This window comes from Melanostigma gelatinosum (assembly GCF_949748355.1).
Source record: "Melanostigma gelatinosum genome assembly, chromosome: 3".
NCBI classification, from domain to species: domain Eukaryota; kingdom Metazoa; phylum Chordata; class Actinopteri; order Perciformes; family Zoarcidae; genus Melanostigma; species Melanostigma gelatinosum.
Window position 1 is genome coordinate 27,905,474 of NC_136636.1, and position 8,936 is coordinate 27,914,409.

Consider the following 8,936-nt stretch of genomic DNA (forward strand, 5'->3'; position numbering starts at 1 on the left):
ACACACACACACACACACACACACACACACACACTTCCATTCACATGATGGGTATCGAAATATAATACTCAGTATCAGTATTACTTTAAAGTTACTGGTTTTGCTACGCATAGCAATCTGTTAAACGATACCCAGCTATCGGCGATGGAGGAGGCTGGTATATGCTGTATTGTGAGGGGGAAGCAGTGAAAAGTGAAAGCGGAAGTGCCAGCAAACTATTTCTTTCAGTGTCTATCCACAAACTGTTCTCTTCCATGTTGTCCTCCACAGTGCTCCATATAGCACCATGGATTCTGCTCAGCACTTTGAAATCCAATTTGAGACGCATCTGTAGAAATCTGACTGCAATCACATTTTAAGTCACCTTCATATTGTGGTTTGGATCCGATTTGCAAAAATCGAAAAAAAAAAAAAAAAAATTGAACTGGCAGTCTGAACAAGACCGTTGACAACTCAACATCTACTGACCAGAGTAAATTGAGATTTGCTGTGCTTTCTCATAGTCTCCAGAGGATTATTAATAATGTTTTTGGTGACGCCCGGACCTTAACTTTGTATCATCAGGCTGAACTATCCACCTTTATGTGAGAAACATCAACATGTAACAGGCTATGAACTCTAATGAGCACATTCTCGCTCACCAGAGGATGCATTTTCTACATTTTGGACACAAAAAGATGTATTTTCCAAATCCAGTCACATGTGTGTGTCTTTGTGTCGCTCAGCTGCTTCTCGTTGATGTGTTAATTAAGTTCTAATGAATGGAGTGAGACTGGAGACTGAAGGTATATATGCATGTTCCTTAAAAGCTGAGAAGCAGTGTCGGAGGAGGTGTGTGTGCGTCTGTGTGTGTGTGTGTGTGTGTGTGCGTGCGCGCGTGTGTGTGTGTGTGTGTGTGTGTGTGTGTGTGTGTGTGTGAGAGCAGTCTCTAGTCTAATTGGTTAAGGGATGTGTGAACTGTGTTCTGGCACATGTGCTCTGTTCCCCAGAATAATGAGCATGGCTGCAGGTGTTTCCTAGAAGTGGGGGAGGTTTGTGTGTGTGTGTGTGTGTGTGTGTGATCCAATTCCGCCTCACCAAATTCTGATGTCTTTATAAGCAGCAGCACACTTACCTCTACAGAGTTTGCGTGTGTGATTGCTGATTGTGTGTGCAGTTCTTGCATATGTGGTCATTTCTATGCAAAAACAATGTGAGGGAATTAAAATGATTCATATTCACGTTCTTTTATATAAAATCAGGCTTCTGACACAGAATACTAATGCAACAATATGTAAACGCAATTGAGCATTTTCTTTAAAGGCAGAGATCTCTATGCACTCATTTGACTGATTAGTGGTTTTTACTGTCTGCTAGTATGCCATACTAATCATGACCTGTCTTTACTACAAAATGATTTTATTATTTTTAGTACGTTGACAAATCATATCAAAGATAACACAATGTTGTTTAAGAATCAAAATATATACTGGAATAAAGCCCCATTTAAAATCAAATCTTATTTACTGCATTGAACCCAAGAGGTTTGATTAAATTGTCCTGGTTGTTTTCCATGTGAGCCCTCACATCATGGGTGGTGTGTCTGGATACACCCGGTCAGTGCTCCAGAAAAGAAATAGACCACTACTGCTGTCTCTGCAACACATCCAGTGTGTGTGTGTCAATGATGCACGTCTAACATAGACAGTATGTAAGAAGGAAGTGGATGTAGTCACCGGGACGTCACCCTGTTTGTGGACTACCGTTTTGAAGTCTTGAGTTTGGCGTTTTGGTCTTCACCATCTTGGCTTTTTCCAATTAGTGAACAGAAGTGACCATATTTTATTGGAAATATTGGAAAGTGACAGAGTAGTGACAACTACGGTAGTAGAGAACTGTCAATCACCGTGTAGCCCCGCCCTAAAGCATACCCTGCTTTATGGTCTGTTTGACTCTAAATCAGGGGTGCCCACACGTTTTCGGCTTGCGAGCTACTTTTAAAATGACCAAGTCAAAATGATCTACCTACATTAAAAATGCTGAATATCTCTCTATATATGTGTGTATATATATATATATATATATATATATATATATATATATATACATATATACATATATATAACCATATATATATATACTGAGTATAGTTTTCTTAGTTACTCAGTTTTGTAAAGACAATTATTTTATATTATCAAGCGAAGTGTTTTTGCCTACAGATAGCTATACATACATTAGTGAGGCCTGGCACACTACATCATGGCTGGACCATTGTATTCGTACAGCTGATGCTCATGCTTCATTGGGATGTATGGGCATTCTTTATGGAGCAGCAACAACTGATCATATACCTTTTGCTATGTCGATAAATGTTGAACATCTACCGGCGCTATCTAGAAATGGAAATAGTGTCAACACAGAAAAACTTGACTGGTTAACTCTCACTGAAGAGGACGTCTTAGTGTATTCTGCTTGTACAGACCAGTCCTTCAGTCATATTCATCTAGCTAGAGATGCAGCTATGTGTACTGACGTTAACTGTAAGGATGTGGTGCATAGGAGAGATCTCTGCTTCATGTACAATGATATAGTAAGTGCTCTGTATAAAGACAGTAAGCCCTACTACAAGCATCATAATAAGACCCATAACATCAAACCTGGCTGGAACGAGTATGTAGCCGAGTATCGTGCTGAAGCCTGTGAAGCCTTCAAATCATGGGCTCTAGCTGGTAGACCCAGACAAGGGCCAGTGCTTGAGTACAAGAAGCTCACCAATGCAAGATATAAGTATGACATTCGCTTCATTTGCAAGAATGATCAAGCCATGAGGGCTGAGTCCATGGCCAAGAAGCTGCTAAGCAACAACCTAGTTGATTTTTGGAAAGAAGTGAGAGCTCTTAACTGTAAAACATCTTTACCATGCACTATAGATGGAATTTCAGGAACAGACAACATTGCTGAGTTATGGCGACAGCATTATAGCACCTTATTTAACTGCATCAAAAGTGATTTGTATAAGGTGGACCATTTTGAGAGTAATGAGTCAATGGTAATTACATCATATTAGGTGCACCAAGCTATCAAGAAACTGTCTGAAGGCAAAGCAAGTGGTTGAGACCATATTACTGCTGAACACCTCAAATGTGCTAGTCCGAGGTTAGCTCCTCTCCTCACTATTTGTTTTACTGGCTTCATGATTCACGGCTTGTTACCAGACTCAATGCTGTCTGTTCTCTTAGTGCCAGTCATTCAAAACAAAGCTGGTAAAGTATGTAGCCTAGAGAATTACAGGCCCATTGCTTTGGCCAGCGTCCTGTCAAAAGTCCTGGAAAGAATCCTGCTGGACAGAATATATGAGTTTATCACCTCCACAGATAACCAGTTGGGCTTCAAAGCCAAACATGGCACTGACTTGTGTATATATGCCTTAAAGACATTGCCAACAAATACAGAGGTCAAAACTCATCAGTTCTTATGTGTTTTATTGATGCCTCCAAAGCTTTTGATCGTGTTAATTATAGTACGGTAAGTTGTTTTTCAAACTGAGCCAAAGAGGTGTCCCCACATACATTGTGAGAATTCTGGCTTACTGGTATGCGCATCAGAGTATGAGAGTAAAATGGGGTAAAAGTGTGTCAGCCCCATTTGGGGTTAGCAATGGTGTCAGACAAGGGGGAATTTTCTCCCCAGTTCTGTTTAATCTGTATATTGATGATCTGTACAAGCAACTGAAAGCCTGTAATCCTGGTGCATGATTGGTAATACTCTGGTTAATCACATCATGTATGCAGATGATCTGGTGATCTTTAGTCCTTCTAGCGCTGGTCTTCAGCAGCTCCTCACTATATGTACTGTGTACGGTGTGGAACATGACATCAAATACAACGCCAGTAAGAGTGCTATCCTGGTCTGTCGAACTAAAGAGGACAAATGTCTAAACTTCCCTGACTTCAAATTGTCTGACAATAATCTTGGTGTCTGTAGTGAAGTAAAATATCTTGGTCATTTTATAACAGAACACATGACCGATGATAAAGACATTTCTAAGCAATGTCGTATGATGTATGCACAAGCATACAAGCAAACAAGCGTCTCTCACGCAAGTTTGGTCTGTGTACTGATGGAATGAAGATGTCTCTGTTCAGAGCATATTGTACTCCACTCTACTGCACACTTGTGGTCAAACTACAGAAAAAAGAGTCGACAGAGACTTCAAGTAGCGTACAATGACGCCATGAGAATACTGTTAAAGAGACCAAGATGGAGTAGTGCTAGTGAAATGTTTGTGGCTGCACGAGTCAGTACTTTCCAAACTGTTTTAAGAAATTTCATGTACAAATTCATTTGTAGACTGAATGACTGTAAATGGGATCCTACTTGTTTTAACCAACATAAGGTTTAGCACCACACGCTAGTCCCAGCTGTGGCGACATTGGTACAGCTGTCTCTTTGTAAGGCATTGCTAGCCCTATGTACTTTGATTGTTTGTGTCTGTCTTTTTATGTATCTGTCTGTATGGACCCCCCTAATGCTACTAATACTTCTACTAATAATACTTCTACTACAACTTCTACTGCTACAAATATCACCACTGATGAATTTTTTTAAGCCACAGAAACTGTTCAAATATCAAAATGTTCAGCTCTTTCAGGAGAGGGGTGATATGACTTTTCATATTTGTAATCTTTAAACTTTTTGAATTATTAAGCTTTTTGCAATTTGTTTTTGAATTGGATATCTATTTTCAGCAATGTTTTTGCGATTAATTTCAGTTTTCAGCATTCCAACGCATTTTCAGCAGGAAATGCTTTTTCTAGTTTTTTACCCTTTACACTTGAAATGCTCTGTATTCTAGAAAATCAACAACCGCATGTTTAGAAATACTAAAAATCTTTTCATGGATTTATTTTCAGCAAAAGACACAAAAGATAGATTTACGTATTTTGTCAACACACATGCCTGCATGAGTGCATGTGGTCACTCATGCATACTTCCATGTGTGTGGGAGTGAGTGTGTTATTGATTTGCGCAGATGTTCCACATGGCCTCCATGCCACAGATGGCCAGTCAAGTTGTCTGCTCTTGTTCTTGTGTCGTCTTGGCACGTCAGACATGCAGGGGCTTGTACATATTGCATGTTTGCATGTGTGTCAATGTGTGTGTGTGTGTGTGACTCCTATGGCTACTGCTGACCAGCTGCTACCAGAAGCTATTGTGTCACCAGATGCCAGGACTATGTGTGTGTGTGTGTTTGAGCATTGTGAGTGTGAGTTCAGAAAGTGGAAATGTTTTTTTCGTGTGTACGGAAAATGTGTGCTTACTTCACCAGCAGCAATATCCATAGTGTATGCCTGTATTATCTGTGTGCGTTTCTGTACAGTAGATGTATATGTTTGTGTGTATGTGCGGGGGGGGGGGAGTGGGCTAAGGAGGCTTAAAGGGCTAAATGAATGTATGACCCGTGCCGCCGCTTGGTCCTCGTGGCCCTGCCAACTCATTAACTGTAGAAAACCGACCACATCTCCTGTTGCAGGAGACAAAGACATGGGGGATTGAAGTGTGTGTGCGTGGGTGTTTGTGTGTGTGTGTGTGTGAGTCATGGTGGTTAGGCAGGGTTTTCTTTGGGGGGGGGGTCAGTGTATGGACAATAGGCTTGGCGCACAACAACCTTTATTTGACTGGACAATCAGGGAATAAGTGTTTAAAGCCTGCTGGACACACACCCACACACACGCATGCGCACACACACACGCACGCACACACACACACGTCCTGCTGTCACTGTGTCTGCTCTGGGCTCACTTGTCCCCTGCCCCCTCATTGTTTCACTTCTCAATCCTTTTCATGACTTTCTCTGTTGTCTGAATTCCAGCGTCAACTTACTGACACTCACCACATATTTTATTTGCTGGTTAAAGAAACACAACAAGAGGGACAGACACTAACTCTTTTTTATTTTATTTAAAAGCAAGAAGCTGCAGCCTGCAACTTTGCTACAAAAGCACATAGTTTCTGTTGTTATTGTTTTAATTACAGAACAATATTAAGAAAAATGTAATATACATTAACATTAGGACACATTATGAAACTCACTCATGTGACGTAAATACAGCATAGAGAAAGAGTTAAAAAATGCCCCAGGCTTTATTACCAATGAGGCTTTATTTGTGGAGTTGGGGCAATCATTTCTATGGCTGGTATCTACTGAGATGGCAGCATTCTTACAACAAAGTAGAACAGGGAAAGTTAAAGTAGCAGCTACGTTTTTAATAAACCCAGAGGCTGGTCTAACTTATTTGGGACAGTGAACTGTCGAATGACGACCCAAACTGTCGGAAATTAAAGCTTAAAAAGCAAATCTAAAATAAATTTAGATTACATGTAAGTATGTTAATAATTCATTCTTTAACAACTAACCGACAATGCATATTTTGCCTTGTTAATGTTAGCAGTTAAACAGTTAAAAATTAATATTAACCATTGATATACTAATTCATGAAAATAATACTGGGAAGCATGGTTACCATTTAAAAAATATATGTTGAGTAGAAACAAAAGAAGTAGCAGCATTCAGACTGAGACTAAGTTTTAATATTACAAATGTTTTCTCATATTGTACAACAACCTTTTTTCTTATTATTTATTACCCTATGCTTAAAATATTTTGATATTCATATGAAATATCTCAATGACCCTAATAGTTGTATGACATGAAATGACATGTCGAGCACTCTCGCTCTAACGCATGCAGGCACACACACACACACACACACACACACACACACACACACACACACACACACACACACACACACACACACACACACACACACACATACATATTCAGTGGTGTGAGAGTTAAACTAAGGAGAATCAGGCAAACAAATCAGAACACTTGTTTGGCTCCCATCCTAAACTCATCTGTTCTAATGAAGCAGCCTGCCGGCCGCTTGATCAGAGTGGAGTAAACAAAAGAGGATTTTGGGAAAGTTCAGGGTGTTCTCACATGTTGCACTTCCAGGAAACTGCTGTGCAGTTACAGGGATTGAAGAACTATCTTGCTCTCTTGCTTTTCAATGTCTCTGTGTGTGTTTTTGTTTCTCTGAATACCAAAGTTATTTTCAATCTCCGTGCTCCTCCTTCTCCTTCCCTCTCTCCCCGTATGTTTCTGTCACTATACATTTTTAAACAGCTCAATTAGCCAGCTACCTGATACTGATGAAGGGGGCTGTTCATGTGTGACCGCCCATGTGTGTGTGTCTGTCAGAGGTATTGCTGTTTGTGCTTCCACATATGGTGGTATCAAATGATGCCACTTCAGATATGAACATCAGACCTCATACACAAACAGCGCGTCCCTTTCTAAGGTTTATTGTGGCTAGATGACCATACAACTGGTTAGAAATAAAAAAAATCATAATTAATCATTCTTACAACTTCAAATTGTCATAACATATTGACACCACATGAGAAATAAAAATTGCTCAGTTTCTTCTTATAATGAGAAAGTCCTTCTCACGTTAAAACTTTTCACGTTATTATTCAACAAATCTTTTGCATCATTACTACACATTCCAAGTTATTGTTTTAACAAGAAACCTTTCTTCTCATTATCACAAAAAAATGTTACAAGTGTCTCGTTATAATGTGAAAAATATCTTGTTAAAATGAAAGTCTTTCCTTTTATATTATAAACTGACCACATTTTGTTGTTGTTGCGGTAGCTGCAATAAGTGGCCATGTATCCCGCCTTACATTCATTAAAAAGAAAAACAGTTGCAGTTATATTTTGTTTTTATTGTTTTGACAGAATGTCTGATCAACATCTTTCCCTGAAACACTGACGGGCTCCTCTAACCATTCACATACAGATATTTGTGCTATGTTGAAAACCTGAGGACATGCAGGCAAATAAAAAAATTCCAGTCAAACCTTTTCAAAAAGTCAAACAATCCCCAAAGCATAGTACTACTCTTATGCCAAGTGATCTCATTTCTTAGTAGCCTAACTCATTGTGAAAACTAGAAGAGCAGACCCTCTGTGGCTGTGGCTCAGAGGTAGAGCCGGTTGTTTTCCCATTCATGGTTTGATCCCCATTTCGGTGTCCTTGGGCAAGATATCGGTGTGTCAATGGCAGTGGCGGGCCGTGCATTTGGGCCAGCCCAGTCGCATGGAAGTTTGTGAAACAGTCACGGAGTGCAATGTATTGGCTCGTGTCCGGGGACAAAATGTTTTTCCTTCACTTAACAAAGTGGTTTTGTTGCCTAAGTCGTCCCGAAAAGAAAGTTGTGCCGAGGGACACGAAAAAAAACAGGCAATGTCCCTGAACACGACACCAATAGATTTTATTTCGTGGCTATTTCACGAATTGCAGTGAGACTGTGTTGGATGGGCAGATGGCACCTTGCATGGTAGCCGCTGTCGTCTAGACTAGATGGGCACTATACAAATGCATGTCCAATTACCATTTACCTCCACTAAGGCCATGTCTGATCTTGCAATGTTATTGAAAAAGAAAAGCAATTAGTGTATCCGCCCCGTGCTCCAACATTTAATGGTATCCTTCTTGGCCCACACTAAACACTTCCACCAAGTTTCTTGAAAATCGGTCCAGTCATTTTTTCCATAATCCTGTTGCCAAACAAACAGACCAAACCAAAAATATAACCTCCTTGGCCGAGGTAAAAACAATATGTTACATGCCTAGTTAAGACATGTGGTGGCCATGCCACAGGCCTGTAATGAAATCAGCTAAGAACCAGTGTTGAAGTACTGGTGTGTGGAATCAGGATGTTCTTGGCACAGATGTATTGACGAGTTATTGTTGTGTGATGTCTGTGGACTTTGTAAAGATGTAATGTAAAAATTAAAAAAGTTCTAGATGTGAAGCACAGGAGGGCTTCTTGTGGGTCTCATCTGCTGTGCCACAGTGTGATGTGTGATGTGTTATTTGAGAG